Genomic DNA, 27528 nt, shown 5'->3' with positions numbered 1-27528 from the left:
CTTTATCCTCCATTTTTTTCAATACTACTTCTGCTTTAGTACCAAAGTATCATGCTGTAATGGTGCATCTAATAATTTTGCTTTAACATGATCAGGCAGATTTTGTTCCTTTAACCAAACATGCCTTCTAATAACAGAACCTAAAACAGCAGCCCTGCAGGGGGCCTCCAGTGAATCATAACCACATTGCAAAGTGTGCTTTCCCACTTGTTAAGCTGCATGCAATTAAATCCTGTAATTCCTTGTTTTCTGAACAATCATTATTTGTCAACATTTTCTGTTTAAGCTGTGACATTAAATATTGCTGATATTTAAGCATATGAGACTGACAATTTAAGGCCCTTATAGCCAGGGTAGCAGAAGTGTAGACTTTTTTCCCCCATCTGTCTAGAGCCCTAGAATCCCTATCAGAGGGGACAGGGTTTTTTGCAGTGGAATCTTTAATCCACTTGGGGCCTTGAGATATAGTTTCTGGGTCAGCAGTGGGGTTTTTATCCAGGAATTTATGAGAATCAGGAACCCTGCAATATCTGTCTGGCTTAGCAGGTGCAAGGGGGAGAGAGTCAGGGGACAGGCTTGACTCTGTGAATACATCGTCCACAATGTCTAGTACAGGTGGTATAGCTAGGGGTCTGTGCTGGGGAAGAAGCAGAAAAATCTCTGAGCCTTTTCTTAGATTCTGAATAATCTTGGTTCTCCCAGTGGAAATGTTCTCTCATGGTATGTAAGGTTTCCCCAAAAGAATAATCCTCAGGAGGAGAGGCTGAAGGAATGGATTCTTCACCATCAGAATCCTTGTAGAGAAGCATGGAGTAATCTTGTTCAGAAGAGGAATCAGAAATGGAAACCTGATCAGAAGAATCATACTCTGTCTCTTGCCTAGGCCTCTTATCAGGAGGGGGGTGGGTACCCCTGATCAAAGTAATTAGGTCTTTGGCCATTTTGAGCATTTGTTTCTTAGGCATGGTGGTCTGAGTATGAGAATGCTGTACTTGTTTCTTCGTATGTAATGATGCTTTAGTCTTTGAAGCTGAGGATGACAATGTATAGATGTGTAGGTCTGAAAACACCCTCAGAAGCCGATGCCTGCTCAGTGGCTCCGGACCCATCTGAGGGATTGATTTCCGAGGATCCAATACCTTGAGGATCCAGAGGCCCAGTTGGCTCCACGTGGGAGTCGGAAGCGGCCTGTGGCTCTGAGGTAGCAGGTGCCAGGGGCTGCGAAAGCGCCTCACTGAGAACCGGCGACTGGCCTAGAAGAGGCTTCGTCATCGGTTTTGGACCTTGGATGCCTATCCTTTTCCTTGTCCTTTCGTTTTTTGTAAACTGCGGTCGTCGGCTGATCTGACGGTATTATATAGTTAAATCTTCGGCCAAAGTAATGGAAAGCAAAATCAAACTGACGCTTGATAGTGCGTTGGTTAAATCTAGCACAAAACCGACAACTAGCAACGCTGTGATCAGGGCCTAGGCAAGGAATACAGTAAGAGTGAAAATCCTTATGAGGTATTTGCTTTCCACAAGAAATACAATTGTTAACTTTTTCTGACATCGGTCTGGAGCAAGAAAAAAGTTTCCCCAACAGGGTACTTAGCTTTAAAGAAGACTTCGGATCTGAAATTTTGATTTGAAAATTTCAGGAGTCGGCCGACTGGCACTTGCGAACTGCTTATGCTTCGGGCACCGCGCGGCAAGAAAGACTGAAGAAAATGATGTCAGCTGCTTCTTTTATACCCCTGGCGCACAGACGTCAGGAAAAAGGCGACAGCAACCGATGCCAGACCTGGACTTTGGAATCGGGCCGACTACGGGTAGCCTGCCAGCAGGATAACCCCAAGAGTAATGACTGCAACAGTGAAACATGATGAACATCATGCTGTATTGCCCTCATGGAGAGCAGGGAAAGGACTTGCTTTTTGGCCTCTGCCCACTGGTTTGCAGGAAGATCTGGGAACCCTTTTGGGAATGGCAGAGAGTGGAAATAAAAGTTGTATCCCTGGGACACTATGTTGAGAACCCATCGGTCATTGGTAAAAGTGACCCAGTTGCTTGCATGGAAGGACAGTTTTCCTCCTAGGGGCACAAGCAGGTGAGCAGAGGTAAGGGGTGGAGGTGTAAAGTCATTGTGAGTTCTTACCATAAAGGGGTGGCTTTGCACTCCCTGTTTTTGAAGAGGAGGAACTCCATTGCTTAGATCTCTGCATTCCCTGGGGCTGCTGTCTGGGGGGGTCTGCTTCCCCTGGGTCTGGGCTGAGCTGGCCAGGAGGGGGCAGGAAAGGACCAGTGATTGGAAGGGCAATGCCTACTGAACCTCAGAGGCTGGACCTGTAAGTCTAACTGTCTGCATAGATTTAGCTTTTTTTTTTTTCCATCTTTTGTAAGACCTCTTCTTCCTTGGTGCCAAATAAGTTGTCTTTGTTCAATGGTGCGTCCAATAATTTGGATTTGACATGGTCTGGCAAGGTCTGTCCCTTAAGCCAAGCATGTCTTCTAAAGACAGAAACAGTGATTCCTTCCCTGCAAGATGCTTCTAGGGAGTCAAAGCCACATTGCAAGGTGTGCTTAGTTACTTGATTTGCAGAATGCATTAGCTCTTATAATTCGGTGTGCTTAGTTACTTGATTTGCAGAATGCATTAGCTCTTATAATTCTTTATTTCTACACAATCAGGAAAATAAGATAATTTTTTGTTTGAGGAGTTCCATGGTATGCTGCTGCTATTTCAGCATGTGGAACTGACAATTTAATGCTCTAACAGCAAGAGTAGCAGAGCTGTATACTTTTACCCCATCTAAATCTCAGTAATCCCTATCTGAGGGGGTGGGAGTCTTAGCTGAAGTTGCTTTAATTCCTTTAGGTCCTTGAGAGATGACCTCTGGGTCAGCAGCAGGATTTTTGAAAAGAAATTTGTGAGAATCAGGGACTCTAATACCTGTCAGGTTTCCTGGGAGCAGGAGGAAGGGTGTCAGGAGTCAAACTGGATTCCATAAAATCATCATCCACAACATCCAGGACAGGAGGAATGGCCAAAGGTCTGTGCTGTGGTAAATCTAAGAATTCCGTGAGTCTCTTTTTTGACTGAGGATAGTCTTTAGACATTCCTATTGGAAATTCTCCCTTAAAGTACGAAAGGTTTCCCCAAATTAAAAATCCTTGGGTGGAGAGGCAGAAGGAATGGATTCCTCTGCATCAGAATACTCATAAGCAGAGAGGGGTTGCATGTCTTCATATTCAGATGCATCAGAGTCATCAGACTCCTGTTCAGATAAAACTACTGGGAAAAGTCTCTTTCTTTTGGAAGAGTAGCCTGGCTTCCCCTAATAAGCATAATAAGGTCTTCTGCCATTTTAAGCATTTGAAATTGAGGCAAGGAAGCAGGTGCCTGAGCTGGGGTCATCGTTTTTTTGGATGTGGCTCGTACCCTGGGCCTTAGAAACTCGGTAGTTTCAGAAAGAACTGAAGAAGCAAAAGTTCGGTCTGTGTCAAGTATTGGTACTGCAAAGTACTTCCTCAGAAGCTGGTGCCTGCTCAGCGGCTCGGGACCCATCCAACATAGACACATTTGCAGGATCCTTAGTCGAAGAGCCTCGCGGCATACTGGACTCCAAAAGAGTCTCAGTGGTGGCCTGCGAATCCACAGAAGCGGGCATCAGGGGCTGCAAAAGCACCTCACTGAGGACCAGAGAACTGACTACTAGCTGAGTGGAAGCGTCGTCGGCAGTTTTGGACCTGTGCGGTCTGTCTGTTTCCGGCAGTTTTGGACCTGTGCGGTCTGTCTGTTTTATCCTTACATTTTTTTGGAACATCGGTAGTCGGATGGCTTACTGAAGCCATATCGGATTTGAGGACTGAGAGCGAAAATATCTAGCTACAGTAAGGGCCTGACAATGTATAGTTCTGGTGTTGAACAAAGCACAAAAGTGACAGCGGGGGACGTCGTGGTCTGGGCCTAAACAAGTGACTAAGTAAGAATGGAAGTCTTGGTGTGGTATTTGCTTTCAACAGGCGAGACAATTGTTAACTTTTTCTGACATCAGTTAGAGCAAGAAAAAAGGATCCCTAACAGAGTACTTAGCTTTAGAAGACTTCAACTTCAATTCGGAAACAAAAACTCAGGTAGCGGTCGACCGGCACTCATGCAAACATTTTCCACTTTGGGCTCCTCGACCAGAAAGACTGATATAATGGCGTCAGCTGCCTGATTTTACACCACTGATGACCTGACGTCAGTCCTGGAGCGACAGCAACCGACACAGAAATACTAAGCCTCTGGTATTCGAGCTGATTGTGAGCTACCCCTGGCAGGATAACCCAAATGTGATGACTGCAACAGTGAAACACGAAGAACATCTGCTAGCAAGCCCTGACACATCACGTAGTGTAAGACAAGGGAACGATTTAGTGGAAGAGGCGGAGGAATTTCCTCCCACTGCCATCTGTATCAAAGCTGGATCCGGTTCAGAATCCATTTATCTGAAACAATACATTGCCAGAGAGAAATAGAGATTCACACTTTCTGGAAGAGATAAGGGACTACCAGGGTGTGTGTGAGCGGGCGCATTGGGGTGGGGACTAATTAAACAGTCATTCTGCCTCATTTAATGATCCTCTGTTGGGGGGGTTGAATTTGATTTTGGAACCTTCCTGCCAATGCTTTTTAAACATCTGCTTACCAGCAATCTATTGTGATGCTCTTGCATCATTGTTGCAGTGTCCAAACAGATGGGATTCCTGCTCAGGTAGCCCAATGCTCAGCCAACATATAAAAGCCTAATGATCTTGTATGCACCATACATCACATTTAAGCTCACTGCAAAGAATGAAGGGCATAAAAGGGATGTATGGACGCAACTACACAGAAGTTATTTACCACTAATTTGAAAGCTACCTTTCCTAGCTGGTCTGAATGCCTTGTTGCTGTACTGTTGGGGTTTTTGCTACCTAGAGTTCAAGTCATTCAAGAAGGGAGAATGTCAGTGTGCGAGGCAGATTATCCTTAACATAAAGACAGTCATGAAGTGTCTTTTTTGTTTGGGTGCTTCCCACCACCATACATCTTGTAGCATTTGTAAGGCATATGTGACTAAGAAGACGTTAGTCTTCCCTGGCCATGTGTCTTGAAAAGCAATGGCTTAAACAGTTGGCCCAGGATACCATGGCAGAATCATTTAACCCTGAGATATTCCCGCTAGGTAAGGTGGTCACCAATTAGTCTCAACCGGATTCTTCAGCTGTCCAGCCTCCACTGGACTTCCCTCTAGAAGCAGGTAATGGCTCTGTAGGTTTGGCATCTCCATCAGATTCCTCTGTCACAACTCCAGAGGCTGGCATCGATCTGCCCTTCCACATGGCCTCTGGGGCTTTGCAGGTGTCTGCTCCAGAAGTTGAGTGGGAACCGCTGTTGCTTATCTGGAAGGGTCATAGAGGGATTCCACAGATACTGGTCAGGGAGGAGGTTCCACATTCTCTTATCAGATCTTAAGGGTCAAAACCTCCAGTATTTATTTCTGATGTCCCTTCCATGAAAAGAAACTGAAGCATGTTTCAGTCTGTCCTAAGGAACCACAAAGGGAATGGCGGAAGTTTATTCAGGGCATGTTTTCTGCTTTGATGACCCTAAAGCCTCAACAAGTGATTTTGGTATCTGCTTCTCCTCCTTGGACCTCTACCAATACCAAACAGCTTAGAGAAATGGATTCCTCAGATGAGGATTCATCTTATGAGGAATCTGTGTAATATTCTTCATAGATGCTTTCGGCTTTGGATACAGTTCTGAACAGGAGTCTGTTAACCCAGAGTAGCCTTTTGGGGGCACAATTGGTAATATGCCATACTTTAAGTGAGATCCCTTCAAGTGCCTGATATTCAAAGGTACGAGTTCCTTCAGGTGGATACTCCTAAACCATCAGCAGCTAATCCCGTGTTGGTTGCCTTGTTAGAGATTTTCATTGCTGCTTCCAAGTCTCCTGATTCTCAGCTTCCTGCTCCTCAGAAACCTGATATATTCTATAAGGTTCCTGAGAACTGTCAGTTTTTATTAAATGTCCTTCTGTTGATCCTGCTGTGGTGTCAGCCTTCTGACAAACCTAAAATTTTGCCCTCTTCCAAACTTTTTCCTTCTGATGATAGTAGGGCAATGGAGAGGACAAGTAAGAAAGTTTACATTGCTTCTACTTTAGTCTTTAGGGCTATTACCTGACCCACATGACCAGGAATGCTCTAGCCTTGATTGCTCAGGCTTGTCAGGTTATTTCTAACCTTCCTGATTCTGAAGAAAAATCAACTTCCTTATATTTTATAGGTTCAATTCTCAAGTGGCGTGCCTCTCTAAGTAGCTATGATGCTGATGTCTCTTCTAGGGCTGTGACTTTTGTGTCTGTCATGAGGCATTATTCTTGGCTTCATCTTCAGTTTCTGCCTGAGGACATCAAGGCCAAGTTGTTGGATACTTCTTTGAGTAATAAAAAAGAAGTTATGTACTCACCATAATGTTCCATCTGAGTAGGTAAACTTCATTTGTCAGCAACCTGTAGGTATCGGATCCGAGCCGGCAGCTTCAAACAGCTAAGATCCAAGCTCCAAACTCCTCCCCTTACCCATAACCCCCTGCCATCCCTCTCTGACCTCAGATCGAGTTTGCTATGGTAAAACAGCATATTACAACAAAAAAATCACCTGCAACTCTTAACCTGGTGTTATCCGGAGAAAAGGTCAAGGAATCCTTCTAGGACGCACTATAGGTTAGGGGGATGGAGGGGAGGTTGGTTGCTGACAAATGAAGTTTACTTACTCAGATGGAATGTTATGGTGAGTACATAACTTCTTTATCTGAAGTAGTTAACTTCATTTGTCCATCAACCTGTGGGACAGAGTCCCCAGCTAACAAACTTAGGAGGTCCTCATGGAAGGATATTCCGGAGCACTGCAGAGCCAAAGGATGCTCTCCCTCTGGAAATTAGATCCAACTTGTAATGGTTAATGAAAGTGTGGGATGAAGCCCAAGTGGCTGCTGAACAAATGTCATCCAGGGAGAATATGGAGCAAAAGGCAGCAGAAGTAGAAATCGATCGGGTAGAATGAGCGTGGAGGTTCAGGTCTACCAGAACTCTTGTATGCATGGAGTATACATTGGGAAATCCATCTGGACAATGTAACTTTTGATACTGGTTTGCCCAAAGAGGGTGTTGCAAAGGATACAAAGAGTTGCTCAGATTGCCTATGTTCAGCGGTCCTGTGCAAGTAGAATCTCAATTGCCTATGTACGTCCAGAGAATGTAATTTGTATTCACCCTTGTTTTGATAATTTGGAAAGAAAACTGGCAAATTAATAGCTTGATTAATATTGGGCTCCGAAGCAACTTTGGGTAGGAAGGAGGGATTGGTCCTGAGGGAAACTCTATCTTTATGGAAGACCAAGTACGGTGGTTTGGCGCAAAGGGCTTGAAGCTCCGAAACCCTTCTGGCCGAAGTGATCGCAATAAGAAAGGCCGTCTTCCAAGATAAGTATTTCAGATCCTCCGTGGCTGCGGGTTCAAATGGAGGGCCAGTCAAGGACTGGAGGACAAGAGTTAAATACCATGGAGGGACTGTGTCTTTCACCGGAGGTCTTAAGAGGAAGGTGCCTTTTAAGAACGTCTTACATAATTTGGAAGATGCTAAGGAACTGAGGTCACTTCCAACATGATAATGAGAAATTTCAGCTGACTGGACTTTGACTGTGGAAGAGCTAGCACCTTGGTCGAATAAGGTCGACAAAAATTCTAACACCGCTTTTATGGGAGCTGTAAAGGGATCCAAATTTCTATACTCCACCCAGATAGTAAAGCATTTCCATTTGCTGTTATAAACCTTCCTCGTAGAAGGTTTATGAGCGGCCACTAAAATAGCCTTAACCGGGGACGAGATACCGGAAGTCCTACCTATTACTGGAACCGGATCAGCCAAGCAGTGAGCTTGAGGTTGTCCATGTTCGGAGTTCGTATTCCCAAAGGGTGAGAGATCAGATCTGTTGTGGGATCTAGAATCCATGGAGGATTCACTAGGTGAGACCATAGACATGGGAACCATGTTTGACTAGGCCAACTCTGCTCCCCAACCGACGGGCTTTCTGCGAGAATTTTAGCATTAGGGGAAGAGGGGGATAAGCATAAAGTAGACTGGATGGCCAAACATGCACTAGAGCGTCTCTGAGGGATTCCCCTGGTGGGGGAATTAGAGTGAAGTAGTTGCTGCACTTTGCGTTCGAAGGAGACGAGAAGAGATCGGAGCAAGGTTGACCCCACTTGAGGAAGATTTGCTTCGCTATTCTGGGGTTCAGAGACCACTCGTACAGCAAGAGGATGGTTCGACTCAGCCTGTCTGCTAAAATGTTCGACCAACCCGGGATATGCGTAGCTATGAGAAAGCGGTTGGTGGAGATCGCCCATTCCCAAGCTCTCATGGCCTCTCGACAAAGTGGGTAGGATCTGGTTCCCCCCCCCGTTTGTTGATATACCAGACCACTGACATGTTGTCAGTCTGAATAGCAACCATCCCTAAGGGAAGAAGGGCTTGGAGTGCTTGCAATGCCAAAAGCACCACTCTCATCTCTAGGACATTGATATGCAATAAGGTCTCTGAGTGGGTCCCATGTGCCTCGGACGGTTCTGCCCATGCAGTGCCCCCCCACCTTCATCGAGAAGCATCCATGGTCACTGTGGTTAGAGGTGGGGACATAGAAAAGGGGCGCCCTATATGGAGGTCCGGGGATTGGAGCCACCATAGCAGGGAATTCCTGCAAGCCCTGCGGAGGGGGATAGGTGCACTCAGCGGGCGTAGCAAGATGGACCATTGAAACCTGTAAGATCCACTGTAGTACTCTCATGTTCAAGTGTGCTAAAGGTAGCAGACTGATCGTGGCCGCCATGGAACCTAGAGCCCTCAGAACCAATTCCGCTGGAGGAGCCGGGGATTGCAAAAGGGCCAGTACGTGGAGCTTCAGGGTGCGAATCCGGTCCGGAGTTAAGAAGACTTTCAATAGGTTTGTGTCTAATCTGGCTCCCTATGAAGTCTAAAATCTGGGTTGGATGAAGGGAAGATTGGTAGGGGAAAACCTGTATACCCTGGAGTCTCAGGTGGGCCGCTACTACTGCCAACACTTTGGTAAACATCCTGGGGGCTGTGGTGAGACCAAAGGGGTGGGCCCTGAAAGTACAGTTTTGTACCTACCATAAATGTAGATGTCCGATAGGTATGCATCTGCAGTCATCACATATGGGTTGTCCTGCCTCAGGCAGTCCTTCGGTCGGCCGGATTCCAAAGTCTGGGTCTGGCCTCGGCTGATGTCGCACTTTCCCGGACGTCAGAGCATCTGGGGTATAAAAGCATCAGCCAATGCCATTTTCCTCAATTTTTCTTGCCCCAGATGCCAGGTGCCCTCTAAGGAAGGCTACAATTTGGAGATATGCATTTTAAAAAATAAATCCAAACATGCACAGTACTATAAAAAACAAATACACCATAACAGATCCCCCAGCTAGCTATAAGAGGGGTAAGTACCCAAGAAGTATACCACAGAGGGGAAGGAGGGAGGGTAAACCTGACTGCAGATGAATACCTATCAGACATCTACATTTATGGTAGGTACAAAACTGTACTATGTCCTTCAAGGATGCATCTGTAGTCATCACATATGGGTAGAATACCATAGCCAATCTGGGGGTGGAGGTTCTAAGTAAAGGATGGTGTAGCTAAGATACCCTGCAGGACTGCCGTAGCAAAGCCTGCTCTGGATCTGGAGTATAAAGGTAAATTGTAATGCTTGGCAAATGTATGCATGGAGCTCCATGTAGCAGCTTCTAAAATGTCCTTGGTAGCCACCCCTCTTAGGAAGGCTGTGGTGGTGGCTGTGGCTCTCGTGGAATGAGGTCTAATATTAGCTGGCACAGTTTTTCCATGAAAGGAGTAACAAAAACAAATGCAATTTCCTATCCATTTTGAAATTGTCTGTTTGGAAATTGCTTTTCCTTGTGCCCCAGCAGCATATGCTACAAACAGCTGGTCAGTCTTTCTGTAACTTTTAGTTCTGTCCAAGTAGTAGCGCAACTGTCTGTGTATGTCCAGGGTGTGCAGAAGTTTCTTCCCTTTATTTTGTGGTTGTGGGAAGAATGTAGGCAAGTGAAGAGCTTGGTTCAAAGATACCCTGGATACCACCTTTGGCATAAATGCAGGATTGGTTTTCAATGAAACTCTGTCCTGATGAAAGATAAGAAATGGCTGTACTGCCATTAGGGCTTGTAACTCTGATACTCTTCTTGCTGAGGTTATGGCCAGAAGGAAGGCAGTTTTCCAAGACAGAAACTGTAGATCTGCAGATGCTGCTGGTTCAAAGGGAGGAAGTGTTAGTTTTTCCAACACGAAGTTAAGGTCCCAAGTAGGTAGAGGTGGTTTCCTTGGAGGATTGATGTTTTTGATTCCCCATAAAAACTCTCAGGAGAGGATGAGAGAAGACAGGTGGATCAACATTGTATTCTGCTGAAATTGCTGAGGCATGTATTTTAATGGAAGAATAAGACAGGCCGTTGTGGAACAATTCTTCCAAATATTCCAGTATATGTGCCATGTTCATCACTGTCGCATCTAGGCCCTTTGTTGTGTTCCAAGTGTGAAACCTTTTCCATTTTGCTGAGTATGCCTTCCTCGTGGAAGGCTGGCGAGCTTCCATAATAATATCCTTCACTCTCTGGGATAGCTTATCCTGAGGAGGAGTTATGGTATTTTCCAGGCAGTTAGCTGCAAGGTTTTCAGGTTGGAATGCAGAGTCTTGAAATTGTGCTGTGTCAGTAGAAGTGGCCATAGGGGGAGAGGCCATGGTTTCGTCTGTGACATGCTCTTTAACAGTGGGTACCAGTGCTGTCTTGGCCTGTTTGGAGCTATCAAAATCACTCTGGGCTGCTCTGTCCTGATCTTCAGTAAGACCTTGGTAATTAATGAGAGAGGTGGAAAAGCATACACTGTTAGAGCTTTCAGCTGAAAGAGAGAGCGTCCACTTTCCATGCTTGTGGGTGGTATGTCTTTGAGCAGAATTACTTCAGTTGATGATTGTGGGGGGAGGTGAACAGATCTATTTCCGGCCTTCTCCATGATCGTGTTATGAGTAAGAAGATGTCTGGGTGCAGCATCCATTCGTGTGCATCCATGGTATTTCTACTTAAGCTGTCTGCCAGTATATTGTCTTTCCCTGGTACGAACTGGGACTGCAGCTGTATACTGAGTTTCAAGGAAAGCTGCCATAGATTCATTGCCAGTCTGCAAAGAGGGTAGGAATGGGTGCCTCCTTGCTTGTTTATGTACCACATAACTGTGGTGTTGTCTGTCCTTATGAGTAGGTGGCCTTGATGAAGAAAAAGTTTGAAGGCCTTGATTGTGTGTATCACTGCCAGCATTTCCTTTTGGTTTATGTGCATGCGCAGCTCTCTTTGTGACCATAGCCCTTGGATACATCTGCCCTCCATGTGTGCTCCCCAACCTTGGTCTGAAGCATCCGTAGTGATGGTTTGGTTGGCTCTTGGCTTGCCGATGGGCAACCCACTGTTCGACTGGCAGGCTTGAGCCCACCACAGAAATTCCTTTTGAAGGCATGGAATGAGTGGGATCAAAGCTTCTAAGCTGTGACTGTGCTGAGTCCATAAACTCCTTAGGTACCATTGTAATTTTCTCATATGCAGCCTTGCTTGTGGAATCAGAAGAATGCAAGATGCCATGTAACCCAGGGCCTGCAGGATTTTCCTTGCAGTCAGCTGAGTTTGTCTTGACAGATTCTTGAAGTAATCCGGTAGTTGTTTTTGTTTTTCTTCTGTGAGAAAGGCCATTTGGGTGGTTGTGTCTAGATCCGCACCCAGAAAAGTTATTCTTTGGGATGGAACAAGTCTTGATTTGTGGATGTTGACTGTATATCCCAAGGCCTGCAGTAGGTGGATGGCATAATCCAAGTCCTTTAACAAAGTTTGCTCTCTGTCCGCTTGTATAAGGCAGTCGTCCAGATATGGGTAAATTTGAATCCCCTGAAGTCTGCAGTGTGCAATTACTGATGCCAGGCATTTCGTGAATACTATGGGCACAGTAGATAAGCCAAAGGGCAATGCTGAGAATTGATAATGCTCTGACCCTGCAAGAAATCTGAGGTGTCTTCTGCAACTTTGTCTGATAGGGATATGCAGGTATGCCTCCTTGAGGTCTAGAGTCACCAGCCAAGACCCCTTGCCCAGCATGGGAAAGAGTTGCTGTAGAGTCAGCATTTTGAATTTTGGCACAATGAGTTAAGTATTCAGTGCGGACAAGTCGAGAATAGGCCTCCATTGATTTTCTTTTCTTGGAACAAGGAATAATCTGGAGTAAAATCCTTGGCCTTGTTCCGAAAGAGGTACCTTTTCTATAGCTTTCATTTGTATTAAGTTGGAAATTTGTTTTAAAGCCTCTGCCCTCTGATTTGGTGGCAGGTCTGGCATGCCTTTTCTTTTTGGCAATGTGTGGAAATGGAACCTGTATCCTTTGTCTATTATTTGCAGTGTCCATGTGTCCCTTGTAATGCTGTGCCAATTTTTTGAAAATAAAGAAAGCTTTCCGCCCAAAGGTGCTTCTAGTTGAGCCCTGGTCGGCGGAGTCAAAACAAAGTCATTGAGTCTGTCCTGGTGTAGCAGTTGTAGTTCCTGTACTACCTCTCTGGTTGGGAGGCTGCCATTGACAGCCTCTTAGGAGCCTCTAGCTTGCCCTCTACCTCTGGCACGCCTATTTCTGCCTCTCTGAGATCTGTCTGAGTCCGGAAAGGACCAATTCTTATTAGGCCAATTTCTGCTGAATCTCGGTGGTTGGACTTGCAGAAAGTCTTTGACTGTTTGCACAGATTTTGCCTTTTCTTCAAATTTCTTTAAGACCTCTTGAGCCGAGGAACCAAATAATTTTTGCTTTTCCATAGGAGCATCCAAAAGCTTAGCTTTAACATGGTCTGGCAGAGATTGTTCCTTCAGCTGGGCATGCCTACGTATGACTGCACCTGTCATAGCTGACCTACATGAAGCTTCCAATGCATCATAACCACACTGCAAGAAATGGTTACTAACCTGCTTGGAGTTATGTACCAGATCCTGAAGGGATTTGCGATCAAGGGGTTCAGAAGAAGACAGTTTCTTATGCAATTCATCTAACAAATACTCTTGGTACTGTATCATATGAAATTGACAATTTAATGCCCTCATGGAAAGAGTTGCAGAAGTATACACTTTCTTACCCCATCTCTCTAAAGCTCTGGACTCCCTTTCAGAGGGTACAGGATTTCTAGCAGTGGCAGCTGCAACCCCGTTTGGGCCCTGGGAAATAGTTTCTGGATCAGCAGAGTGAGTCTTGTACAGGTGTAGATGTGAGTCCAGGACCCTGTAGTACCTATCAGGTTTGGCAGGAGCCGGAGGGAGAGAGTCAGGGGCTGTACTAGCATCAGAGTACACATCATCAATGACATTCAAAACAGGAGGTATAGCTAAAGGCCTATGCTGAGGTAAATGCAAAAAGGTCCTTAATCTCTTTCTAGAATCAGAGAATTCCTGACCCTGCCATTGAAAATGTTCTCTCATAGAGTGTAATGTCTCTCCAAAGGAAAACTCTTCAGGAGGGGAGGCCGAGGGAATAGATTCTTCAGCATCAGAATCCTCGTAGGCCGAATAAGCCTCCTCCTGGTGGTCTGACAGAGTAGAGCCATCAGTGGACTCATCTGAGGAGTGGGGGTCAGAGGACTCAACCCTGGGCCTTTTGTCTGGCAGTGGTTGAGAGCCCCTGTCCGGATGAGGTTGAGAACCTCTAATTAAGGAGATAAGATCCTCTGCTAAGCTAAGAATCTGTGAGCCCATAGAGGGTCTCTGAGAGGTAACCTTGGGAGGCAAAGCTTTAAAAAGTTTAGCAGCTTTAGCCCTAGAGAAAGCCTTAATGGACATGGATGCAGGAGGTCTGGCTGCACCACGTGCAGGAGTAGACTTGTCTAAAGGAATGGTGTTGGAAGGTTCCTGGACACCAGTTTCAGTAGGTAATTCAATAACCAACTCGGCCGGGGCCTCCGGGGCCGAGGTAGTCGGTTGTGCGGTTTCGGTAATCGGAAGTACCAAGGACTCGGTTTCAGCCAAGACTGAGACACTCGCGGTAGGCCTGACCATGGTTTCAGCTGAAACCGCGGCCCGCGTGTGACGGTCCTTGTCCTTCCGTTTCTTAACTAAATGCGAAGTTGGAGTCTCCGACGGCATCTTGTAAGCAAAACTAGCCCCAAAGAATTCCTCTGCAAACTCTGACCGATGTCTAAGAGTTCGTCGGTTGAAGGAAGCACAGGCTGAACAGGCCGAGACGTCATGGTCTGGGCCTAGGCAGGGGAGGCAGTAAGAGTGGAAATCCTTATGAAGTATTTGTTTCCCACAAGTTAAACAATTATTAACTTTATCTGACATCGGCTGAGGCAAGAAAGAGTCCCCAATGGGATACTTAGCTTTTTCAAAGTCTTCGGTAGCTGAATCACAGGAGCTGGCCAACTGGCACTTGCGAACTGCTTCTGCTTCGGGCACCACGCGGCAAGAAAGACTGAGGAAAATGGCGTCGGCTGATGCTTTTATACCCCAGACGCTCTGACGTCGGGGAAAGTGCGACATCAGCCGAGGCCAGACCCAGACTTTGGAATCCGGCCGACCGAGGGGCTGCCTGAGGCAGGACAACCCATATGTGATGACTGCAGATGCATCCTTGAAGGACATCTGGTAGTGACTGGCTCCTAGCCGGAAGCGGAGAAACCTTCTGGAGCGTCTCTCCATCAATATGTGGTAGTACGCATTCTTGAGGTCTATTGAGCACATCCAGTCGTTCTCCTGCACGAGGGGGAGAATGGATTGAATGGTGACCATCCGGAACTTTTCTTTGGCCACTGGTAGGTTTAGCAAGGACAGGTCGAGCATTAGCCTTAAGTTCCCCGTCTTTTGACACCAGAAAGAACCTGGAGTAGAAGCCTGATCCGGACTGGTCTTGGGGGACGCGCTGGATCGCTCTTTTTTCTAGCAGCTGCTTTATTTCTGCGGCTGCTGCCCCCCTTTGACTAGGTGGGACATCGGGGAGGCTCCGGGGTATGGGCGGGGGATTCAGAAGAGGGATTTTGTAACCTCTGGATATGATTTGAAGCACCCAGTGATCTGTTGTAATGGACTCCCAAACTGCCAGGTGCCTTGACAAACGTCCCCCGACTGCCTCCAGAGTGGAACAGTCAGGTAACCCTTCAGGGCTGCTGCGCGGGCCAATCTGAAAAGGGTTCTCTCGATCCGAAATTCTTCAGTCCCCCTCTGCCTCTGGGCCGGCGTCCACCTTGTCCTCCTCTGCCTCTGAAGGATGAGAGTTCTGGAGCAAAACGGGACTGCTCAGTCTTCTGGAACCACATCTTCTTCTGTCCCCTTTGGTTCCTGGAGCAGGACCTCTGGGGAGCCGAGAAGCAGACTCCAACGGCAGACGTGTTCCCGTCTTTCTCGCTCTGGACCAGCGTGTCATGGATGGTCTTGCCAAAAAGCGAAGAACCGTCAAAAGGGGCATTTGCGAAGGATGCCTTGAAGGATTCCGCAAAGTCGCAGAGGCGGAGCCAAGCATGTTGTCTCAAAACAACACCCGCTCCACTAGCTCTAGCGGCTCCTTCCATGGCATGGGAAAGGAGCCGCATAGAAGTGTTTGAGATAGACTTGACAGTGGCCATTCGAGCTGAGAGCACCTTCTTATCCTCAGTCGACATGGACTCTGGGGGCGACCCGGCGTATTCCTTGAGATCCCGCTGGAGTCGTATGACGTGTGCCATATAGTTCAGCAACCTCACTGCGAAGGTAGCTGAAGCGAACATCTGCTTCCCCAGGCGGTCCATCGTCCAAGACTCCTTGTCGGGAGGATGGACCGAGGAACTCTCCTGGGCTAGTTCCCTCTTGGTGGCAGCCACCACCAACATGGCATCTACAGGAGCACCCTTGCTCCATACCACGCTATCAGTGGGGGGACTAAGGATTTTATCTGGCCTCTTTGGAATGGGCTCAACAGTGTCCAGTTCCTTCCATGCCCTGGTAGTGATGAGATCTACCAGGGGATCGGTGGGAGGGGACACCCAGGAGGTAGATGGGCCTGCGTCAAATGCCTCCAGGAACACAGACTCGTCCGAGGAAGGCTTTTGGGCTGACCACCCCCCTCTAATTCGAAGCATTTCCATAATGTCTCCGAATGAGATGTCCTCGGGGGGGTGACCTTGGGGAACCTTCCTCTTCCTCTAAATCTCTGTCTTCTGTCAAAGACTCAGGTGAGTCCAAGTGCCTCCTCTTGCACTTACGTTTGTGAGGGACCTCCTTGGGGTGGCTGTCCGAAGAGGCCTCACCAACCACATCTTGTTCCTCTAAGGGAACGACCTGGGACGTAGGTGCAGGCTGTCCCTGGGGCTGGGTGACAGAAGGTAGGCCTGTCTGAGAGGGAGTGCAGGGTTGATCCATAGCTGGAGCCTGGGGCCTGGAATCCTTCGACAATACCCTCTCCCCTACATCGAACGCTGAGGGAGAACTGCTCTCTCTAGGATCTGAGAGCAGCCCCCTCAGATTCAAAGTGTGGATCGGGGCCGGCGCAGAAGCAATCGGATCCAAAGAGCCAGTATGCTCAGACGGAGCCGATGACACACTGACCCCTCCAGATCCGAAGCTCAGCTCTCGGCTTAGAGAGCTCGGATCCAAAAAGGGACCCAACAAACTCGAGGGCGCGGTCGGAGCCGAAGTACGAAGCACTATGTGCGCTGAACCTCCCCCGGCTCCTATGCAACCCGGATCCGAAGGCTCCGAACCCTGAAAGTGGGTCGGAGAAGGAGCAATCAGGGTGAAAGGGGCATGAGCACTCCCATCTGCAGCTGGGCCTGGAGGAACCTACGCATCATCCAGTCCATATCTGCATCGGACAAGCTTCGGGTAGACCTAAAGGAGGCCACCGAGGCGGGCCGGGAGTGCCGGCTCGATGACCTCGACGGCGACCGGATCTCCTCCTCCAGCTCCGGAAAGAAGCGAGGTGAATGGAGCCGGGAAGGAGAAGGCCCGGAAGCTCTGGGAGAAGCAGCTTGCTTAGCCAGTGGAGCCGACGAGGAAGACTCGGCCCGCCGCTTGTGGTGTCTTTCCTTCTTCTTCTCCCGCCTAGCATCCCTCTCCTCCTGGCCCAAGGTGGGAGGTTGAGTCCCAGCCAGTGGAGCAGGGGTGGAAGGGGGCACTGACGCGGCAGATGCCACCAAGGGAGAGGAGGCCGAAGCCGAATCCGGGGGCAAAAGTCTCGCCAGAATCAGCTTCGATCTCCTGTCCCTTACAGCCCTGGGGTTGAAGGCTGCACAAATAGTGCAGCCTGAGGAAAGGTGGTCAACCCCAAGGTAAATAACACACAGAGTGTGGCTATCCGCCGGGGATAGCTTATGGCCACACGGTGCATTTAGAAAAAAAAATTGTGGGGCCTCAGACATAGTTAAACTAATAAACACAACACAAGGCCCAACACACACACCTTCACACACACAGGGAGGAATAAACTACACTAAATATTAACCAGATAATATTAAAACTAAAGGGTTTTAAATACAAGGGTGACACAACACAACAAGCATAATTACACTACAGAAAAATTAGAAAAGCAGTATTTTTCTCACAGAATGAATAAAACCCACGTCTGGAACTCGTTCAAGCTGTTGAGTCAACCGTGGCAAACGAGATCTGGGGTCAGAGAGGGATGGCAGGGGATTATGGGTAAGGAGAGGAGCTTGGAGCTCAGATCTTAGCTGTTTGAAGCTGCCGGCTCGGATCCGATTTGGATCCGATACCCACAGGTGGATGGACAAATTAAGTTAACTACTTCAGATCATCTTTTTGGGACTGCTGCGGCTGACACGTTTGTCTCTTCAGGAGAAAGGCAAAGCCTTGCAGTACCATAAACATTGTCTCTCCTATCCAAGTTCCAAGGAATATCCTTCTAGATCTGCTTTTTTTGCAAGCAACCCTGCCAGACCTCCAAGGGCAGGAAGAGTGGGAGGTGGGCCTCCTCTGCTAAGGCTTCTCAGATTTGTGTGGCCCAGAAGCCTTTATCAGATAAGCCTGCTTCTCTGACAATTCACCCCCCTTTTAAATCAGGATCCTTTGCCCCTTTGACGTTTCCTTTGTCTTCCAATTTGCCATCTCATCACTTCAGACTCTGGGGTTCTTTCTATCCTCCTTCAGGGTTACTTCATGGTATGAAGTATCCCTACTTTTTCAGAGATTCCTCAATCTCCTCTAGAGCAACTTCCCAATTTCTAAGAGGTTCTAGAGTCACTGGTAAACCAAGGAACCATTCAACCCTTCCCAACTAAGAAAGGGTTTTTATTCCAGGATGCTCCTGGTTGCTTGAAAGGTGGGCACTTGTAGACTTATTCTGGATCTTTCGCAGCTCAACTCCTTTCTCAGGGTCTGTTCTCTTTGTATGCTTACTCTTCAAACCCTGTTTTCTCTTTTGTTACATCAGGCTTTTCTAGTGTCCTTAGAAAGATACTTATCTTCAAATCCCTATTCACCCTCTTTTCAGTTTTTACGTTTCTCTGCATCTTCCTTTCATTTTCAGTTCTCTGCTTTGCCCTCTACTGCTCCAAGGATATTCACAAAATTCCTAGCTCCTATGACTGCCTTCTACAGGCTCCAAGACATTCATTTTTTCCTTATCTGGATGACCTATTGCTTCAGGCCCCTTCTCCCATTCACCTTTTACAGGGTCTGAAGTTCATCTCTTTTTCAAAGTCTGGGGTTTACTATCAACTTTCAAAGTCCACCCCGACTCCCTCTCAGAATCATGTGTATCAGGGATGCAGGATTCAGACAGTGTCAATATTGGCCTCTCTTCCACCTCCAAAAGTTTTGTCATTGACAGCCTTCTTTTAGTCACTTCTTCCTAAGACTGCCATGCCAGCCAGGGAGTTTATTTGGGCCCTGGGATTCATGGCCTCTTCTATTACAATGCATCCTCTTGCCAGACTGCATATACAGAAGCTTCAATGGTACCTGTGATGCCCACCACTGCCACCAATATGTGACATTCCCATGCTAGGCCAGTAATCAAGGAGCCTGAATCCTCACCACTGACTATAGAGGGACATGTACTTGGAATACAAATGGAACACTTAGTATTTCCAGAAGCAGATTTCTTTGTATCAAACACAATTTCCCTTAACAGCACACATGGAACACACACAGACCAAGGTTCTGGGTGTCTATTAACTGTCTCCCTCTAGGTCCCCAATAAGACTCCCCACTGGTACAGCTGTAAGGTTAGGTCCTCAGCTGGGTGTCCAAGCCAAGTCCCCCAGCACACACACTGTAAACTCAATGCTTTGTGCCCCTGCCCAAGTAGCTGACACAGAGATTTGATTTTCCACACAAACACCTGAGAAAGGGTTCATAGGTAGGTACTAGGCTATCGGCCCAAGGGCCTATGCAAGTCTAGCCAAAAAGGTTCCCTGGCTTACGCCACCCAAGAAAGTTATTTTCCTGTGCCACCAACAAGCAGAGACACAGAAGTGATCCCCGGGGTGTATTTCCTATTTCCCATCCACTCATCAAGATTTTTCTTGAAGACTGCTAATGAAGAACTTTGTTTGACATAGATGGGTAGCCTGTTCCAGAGTATGGGAAGCCTCTGGGATAGGAATCTATCCCTCCAGTATGTTCTGTTTATTGTGGTGACAAGGTTTAGGCCCCTAGAGCGTGTAGCTCAGAGGGATTGGGATTTCTTTAGGTGTAGCATGTCCAACAGCTCTGTGTCTGACATAGCTTTATATGTTAGACAGAGATCACCTTTGAGTAGGCGATATGCTACGGAGTAAAGCTGGAGTTTTTTGAGGCGGTCAGTGTAGGGCATTTGTTTGAGTCCAGTAATCCTCTTTGTGAGGTACTTCTGTGACCTTTCCAGCTGCTGCAGATGTCTTCTGAGGTACATTCCAAAAGGGGCGTTGTACTCTATAATGGGTCTGAGTGATGAGTAGACGGATGAGATGAGATGACCTCTTTTTTTCCTGGACGAGAACAATTTTATGATGAGGTGTGCCACGTAGAAGGACTTCCTGACTACTGTGGCGATGTGACTATCAAAGGAGAGACTACTGTCCACCTGGGTCCCAAGGTCTCATCACGCATTCAGTGTTAAGTAGATTGCTGCCTATGTGGTAGTTCATGGGTACAGAGTTTTTACCAAAGGGGATGACACTGCACTTTTGGCATTGAGCTTGAGGCCATAGCTCTGACACCAGGCATCTGTCTCAGACAGGCCCTTCTGTAGGATGTTCACATCATTTGGGGACTTGACTATGGCTCCTAGTTTGCAGTCATCTGCGAACTTCATTAGCCAGAGGCCTTCTGTGTTAGCCTGCACTTCAGAGAAGTAGATACCAAACAGGAGCGGTCCCAGGACGGAACCCTGTCGTACTCCACTTGTCACTGGTTTCAGGTCAGATTTGGAGTCTGCAACTTTTACAGTGTGGGTTCTGTCAGTGAGCCAGTTGGCAACCCATCTTGTGATGTAGGGATTTATGCCTAGTTTGAGTTTAGCTATAATTCCAGAATGGGGGATGGTGTTGAAAGCCTTGGCGAGGTCAAGATAGGCTGTGCCACTTTACCCTCATCTACAGCTTTGGTGACTGCCTCAAAGAAGTCAATCAGGTTCAGGAGGCATGATCTGCCTTTCACAAACCCGAACTGGGTGGGATCCAGAGTTTGGAGGTTATGTCTTTGTTTATGAGTTCCATGATGATACGTTCCATGGCTTTGCAGACCAGGCTCATCAGGCTAATAGGTCTATAGTTCCCGGGATCAGTGGTGACTCCTCCTTTGTGGAGTGGGATAACTCTTGCTGTGCGCCATTCAGTGGGCAAAAAGCCTGATGCGAGGCTATTATTGAACATGGTGCTTAAGGGGGGAGCCAGTTCATTCTGAAGTTCGTGTAAAATGCAGCCTGGGATGTTGTCCGGTCCCATGGATGCTGTGTTTTTGGCTTTAGAGAGTGCAGCTTTCACCTGCGTAGTTGTGATTACAGGGACTCTGCATTCTTCCTGTATATATATGGGCCCTTTAGGGGGGTGAAGGGGGGGGGGTAAAGTTAGCACTGAACCTATCTGCCAGGATGTTGGCAATATCAGTTGGTTCTGTAATTTTCATGCCTTTGTGCTGTAACTCAGAGCAGATCTGGGTGTTGCCATTGAGATTCTTGACATAGCTATAGAATGCTTTGTGGTTGTCCCTGGAATTAGTGGCAATGTTATTTTCGTAGCTAGCTTTGGAGGATCTTATAAGGGATCTCAGCTTCTTACTGAGGCTGACCAGGGAGCTCCTCCACTCATGGGATTTTACTCTCTTTTGCAACAGTTTCTTCCTTCTGTTGTACAGTCTATTTATGGCAGTGGACCACCAGATTGGCTTCCTTTTTATGGAGGATAGCGTCTTGGTTCTGTTTGGGATAGCATGATCCATGCACTCATGTAGGTGCTTATAGAGCGCATCTGTGTAGGATTCAGCAGTTGTAACTGGATTGTTCATCTGCATGGGTGTCATGAAGTTCACTACTTCTGTCTTAAGAAGCATGAAGTTGGCTTTGGAGAAATTTCTTACTGTGGTATCCTTAATGGAGGGTGGGGGTGGGATGTGGATATCGAGGGTGATTAGCTTATGGTCGGATCGGACCAACGAGGAGTTGACTTCAGGTGTGGAACACCGGTCACTCATGTTGGTAATGACTAGGTCTAGGATATTATTGCCCCTGGTGGGGGTGTGGATAAGTTGATCTAGGGCATTGGAGTTTATGAATTCCAGAAAGCGTTGCTCTAAGGAGTTAGTACATGAGTAGTTTTCCCAGTTAATGGTGGGGTAGTTGAAGTCACCCATTATTAGGGTGTTTGGTTGAACCCTAATATTTTCCAGTACATCAAGAAAAGAGTGGTGGGAATCCTGGGGCATGGTGGGGTATCTGTAGCATGCTACAATTTGGATTGCAGTTTTGCCAAGAGTTAGTTGCACTTGGATAACCTACGATGCATTATGCTGAGCAACTAAGCCTGGAGGTGTGGATATCCTTAATGAATATGGACACACCCCCACCTTTGGTGTTTCGGTCCAGGTTAGATGGCCGAAAAGTGTGGTATGAGTTATAGCCTGGTAGTGCAAGGGTGCTCTCTGGAGCCTTGAACCATGTCTCAGTCACTGCAGAGATATCGATGTTCTCCATTTTAAGGAGTGCCTCGAGTGAGTGCATTTTGAAATTTAGACTTCTAGCATTGAGTAGCATTACCCTCAGTTTTTGCTTACCTGTTCCTGTTATGGTGGCGAATTTGTTACTTGAACCCTGCCTAAAAAAGGCACTATAGGGGCAGCAAGAGCCTTAGCCAGTATCTGGAATCCCAGGGGCGACAGGTGCAGGCCATCTGTGGCAAAGCATCGTGGTCTGTCGACCATGTCATCCCAAGCAGACAGATACTGGATCCCCTTTGAATGACACCAGAAGCTTAGCCAATTGTTGAAATCAATCATTTTGCCCTTGTACTGTGGTATCATTATGGGTGATGGCAGAATGCTACTCAGGGCTAGGGTCATACCTGCCTGGGCTACAAGATCGCAGAGCTTTTTCATGTCTCTTTCCATGTAGTCCAGGGAGGTACGTCTCAGGTCATTCACACCAACATGGACAATGACAGAGTCATATTTGTACTTGTTGTGGAGTGACATGAGTGCGTGGGTTATGTGGCGGATCCTGACACCCGACAGGCAGCTGACAGTAACCTTCTCCTTGTTTAGCCTGGTGAGTGGGACATCAGTGTGCTTGACTATAGAGTCACCTATGACTAGTGTGTTGGGTATGTTGTTTTGCCTTATTGGCTGTGTTTGAGTGGGACACTGAATCTGTGGGCTGTGTGTCATTTGAGTTGTGTTGGGGGATGGAGGGTGCTTGTGTTTCTGCTTTGGAGGTCTCTGTTGCTTAGGCAGATTATTATTGAGAGCCTCCGCGAATGTTTTTGAGTTTCTATGTGTGGATTTTGGTGGTGTAGACATAGTGAGACTATTTGATGTGTGGTGTGGTGCAAATGTTTACCTTCTCCTCATGACTGTCAGGTTCAGTCTTGGTTGGTGAGAGCTTTACCTCCAGTTTGGCTAGATAAGTGCATCTCTCACAGGTTGCAGTGTTGGGTGGTAGGAGGAGAGGGTTGTCTGTGTACATAAGGCAATTTCTATATTGCCTCAAGATGCCCAGATTCATCAGACAGACAGGGGAGAACACTGGGAGCTGACCCTTGGACATGCCTGAATAAAAAACTATTTTCCTCCAGATAAGTAAGGAAAGTGAGTACAAGAGCTGTTTTTCTCAACACCAGTGAGAAAAGTAAGTACAAAAACTGTTTTCCTTTAGGTAATGAGGAAGATTGAGTGCTATAGTAATTAGTAGCTTATTTAGCGCTTACAAGTTCTGAACATGTGCTGAGTATGAATAAGCAAATTTAAGTGCTAAAACTAGGAATCTGTATCTGCACTAGATGAGTTACAGGACAGAAACAAGTGCAAATGCAGGCATTCAAATCAGAAAGTTGAGAGAGATGGAAGATCGCCCAAATGGCCAATAATTACAAATTTTGGGCCAGAACCACTCCTTATGTGGTAGACAGGTTACCTAATGCTTACCACTCCCACTGATAAGCTAGAAGGATTCCCTCCAACACAGAAAGGCTTGGGGGGCTCAGAAGCTTACAAACAGTCCTGGATACAGCAAATCTGTATCTGGAACACTAGTTACAGGAAAGGTAGGAAACAGGCTTACAGTTTTTTTTTTACAGAAAAGTAGCAAAAACAGTAGTAAAAACAATTCACATGCAGTGCAAGCTAGCACACTTGAGTATGTAGCAATATTAGACCACACACAGTTTGAAAAATGCAATTAAATTAAAAAGGACTAAAAAAGCAAGTGCAGAAAGGGTTTATTAGGTAGAATGCGGTAAAGAGATGGGACTGGGGGAGTGTCCTAGATCAAATCTACAGTGGGGCGGGCACTGTAAAAGCCACCAAATTTAAACTACAAACCAAAAACAGGGAGGGGGGTGGGGAAGACAGTTTCAGCAGAGATTTGAGCAACCACTAATAGTATAAACTATAAAACCAAAAATATATACTCAGCTCTGTATATTTGCAGATCAGACTCTCTCAGAACAGTCAGACAACAGATATCTAAGCAACAAACTCTATAATAAAGAAAACTATACTCAGCTCTGTATATTTGCAGATAGTCTTGTAAGGCTGTCTCTCAGAACACAGGTTCCAATTTAAATGCAGGCTGTTATTAACAGGTCAAATTAAGGGAACCTTGAGTTAGGTAACACACAAGCTATAAAAACCAGTTATATCAGCTGAAGACAAGGCAGAAAATGGGGTGGGGGGGTGGGAAGACAGTTTCAGCAGAGATTTGAGCAACCACTAATAGTATAAACTATAAAACCAAAAATATATACTCAGCTCTGTATATTTGCAGATCAGACTCTCAGAACAGTGAGAACAGATATCTAAGCAACAAACTCTATAATAAAGAAAACTATACTCAGCTCTGCATATTTGCAGATAGTCTTGTACGGCAGTCAATTAGAACACAGGTTCCAATTTAAATGCAGGCTGTTATTGGTACAGATTTACCCGCTCTACCAACTTAGCCCGGACTATAAAGTAGTTATCACTGCCACCAGACACTTCACAATCAGCAGCTCTTAAGGCCCTTAAAGGGTGTCCAATTATACTGTGTAATATTAATACAAATGGTAGTAGCTGACCAAGACAGTTAGGCCTCCTGCAGTGGCCCACACTGTCACCAAACAAATATAAGCACTCTCAAACGTTAGATACTTTCTAAAAGGACCAACCACAATAAAAGTTTTAAATATATTTAATAATGAATAATACAAGCACATGAATATTGAATACATATTTATAGTAAGCCAGAGTTCAAATCACAGAAAATATTGAAAAGAACATTGATGGACAGACTATGGAAAATAATACCTAGACTAAGCTTCACTACATTCCTGACTAATCTAAAAGAATCACTTTTCACTACTTACTACCGCAAGGCAAGATGCTGTGGGCGAGGGTCTTCCTAGTCAGGTTCCACAAAACAGAACACTCAATACTCAGATTTCTCAATGTAATATCTAAACTATAAGTTCCAAGAGGGCTGTCAGAATTACCTCATCTGGTCACCTGACTCTAGGTTCTCACAGTATTCCCCTTTGAAGCTAAGACAGGAATTTAGCATAGATGGCTACAATACACATCAAAATGTTTATGGCAGTGCCTGGGGCTTCCTCTTTTTTACTGAGCTAATGAACAAAAGCCTTTTTCCAGACGTAGTGTCCCCAGTCCTATTTAGCACTGTGGGGTGCCATTTTAATGGTTTAACAGCTCATTTAAGTTTCCTTTTTTTTCCTACTTAAGCTAACTGGTACATTTAATTCAGTTGCAGTAATACATGTATATTTCATTCCAGCAGGGTGTGCTGTTGCTACATTTTAACACAATTAGCACAAGCAAAGCTCACAAACACATTTTCAGCATAAGCATCTGTACAAATCAGTTTGATATACAAATGACATACAGCTCTAATACAATGTACCTTTAAAATGTTGAAAACGATATGTTCTGAGTGTTCACTTACCTGAACCAAAATGCCAAAAACACTTTGCGCACACATGTGTGAACCGGTCACTAAGTCAATACACAGGAATATCAACTTTCACCAAAACTACCTGCATTTCAGAGTTCTCCTATGAACATTTTACAGGGGGGGCAAGCCCCCCCTGCACCCCTCCACTTATAGATACAAACTGAGATCACACTACAGTGAAGGAAACAGTACATTTCCCGATATCCACTATAGTGCAATCTCCACTCAAAAGGCCAAATTCACAACATTCATACTGTGCACTGCTGTTGTGAATTCAACATTTTTTTTTGCTAAAACGAAACTTTGAAAAGTGCCTTCTGCACATGTTGCGTCACACAGATAACAGACATTTTAAAGGTAAACCTTGTAACACAGGCATCTTGAATAAATCAGTCTGATATTCAAAGGACATTCTTTACAAAATTCCAGCTCGCTGTGCTGGCACTTGCCTATATCACAGTCCCTCAAAGTCAGTTTGGCTGCAGCATTGTCACCCTCTGGATTTCACTGTACCTTCTTCCCTGTCTAAAGAAGGATTTCAAGTGGTGGATTCAACAGTTTGCTCTCAATCTAGACCAGCCTTTTTAGCCTCCAGTCCCTTCTCAAGAACTGTTCACCAATGCCTCAGACATAGGGTGGGGGTCTTATTTTGGTCACCTAAAAGTTCAGGGTCTGATATATCAGCATCTGGCCCTTCAAGTTTCTCATCCTATATTCTCTCAAGGCCCCTTGAAGGTGTACACAAACACCACTACAGTGATGTGGTATATGTTAACAAGCATGGAGGCAAAAAATCTTACTTCCACTGCGGGATGGTTCTACAGACTTGGGAGATGGCTGTCAGTTCACTCTTCCGGCAGTTTTGTTGAATTTTTAGGTTTTGTGAGATTTTTTTAAGTGGGGTGTTGGTGGGATTTGGCATATTTTGGTCAATGTCTGTCTACAGAAATTTTTGATATTAAAGAACACAAACTCCTAAATGTCCAAAGGTGCAGGAAAAAAATTATGTACAATGGTAACAGTGAGAGAGTAAAACAAGCTTTAGCAAAATAAAACACGGTACACAAGCACTTTCATCCTGCAAAATACAAGACTTCAGGCAAATTAAAGCCATTATACCATTTAAATATTCTATTTAAAACATGTCACTTCAAACAACCAAACAGTTTAACAGACCAGCCCAAAATAACCAGCCTATCACGATACATAACTACCAAACCCCTTTAAACAAAACTTCATAAAACATGTACTGCATCATGAACACACATCCCTCGTTTAAAAAAAAAAATGAAAGGACATTTTAAAAACAAATACACATCTCATTAATGCTTTCAGCTTTAGAACACTGGATATTGAACAGTGTTCATTCAGACCTGGATATTGTTGCATTCAAAACCAGTTGTCAAAACAGCTCCTCTCTTTCTAATAGGATTGCCCAGGGACTACTATTGTATATCAAGGTTGATTTTTTTGAATCACCGTAAATTTAAAATAATGATCTGCATGCATTGCAATATGCTTTGCTAAAGCATTGTTTTTTTCTTTGCATAAATGCTCAGATACGCTTTAACATAAGCTCCATCTCTCCAATGCAAACCACAGGGCATTGTTGAAAATTGCAGCATACAGGACCCCTTTAGTTAAATTATATCCATCTAACTACAATGCTAAAATCATAAGAAGTTATGTACCTACCATAACGTTCCATGTTAGTTGTCTTCTTCTCGCCTTCTTTCTTGCTGGATGGGATCGGAACCGATCCTCGGCTCCAACACAGCC

Source organism: Protopterus annectens, chromosome 1.part0 (genome assembly GCF_019279795.1).
Source record: "Protopterus annectens isolate FY-2018-M chromosome 1.part0, PAN1.0, whole genome shotgun sequence".
Taxonomy (NCBI): Eukaryota; Metazoa; Chordata; order Ceratodontiformes; family Protopteridae; genus Protopterus; species Protopterus annectens.
The sequence above is the reverse complement of the archived record's forward strand: the minus strand, read 5'-3'. Positions refer to the sequence as shown.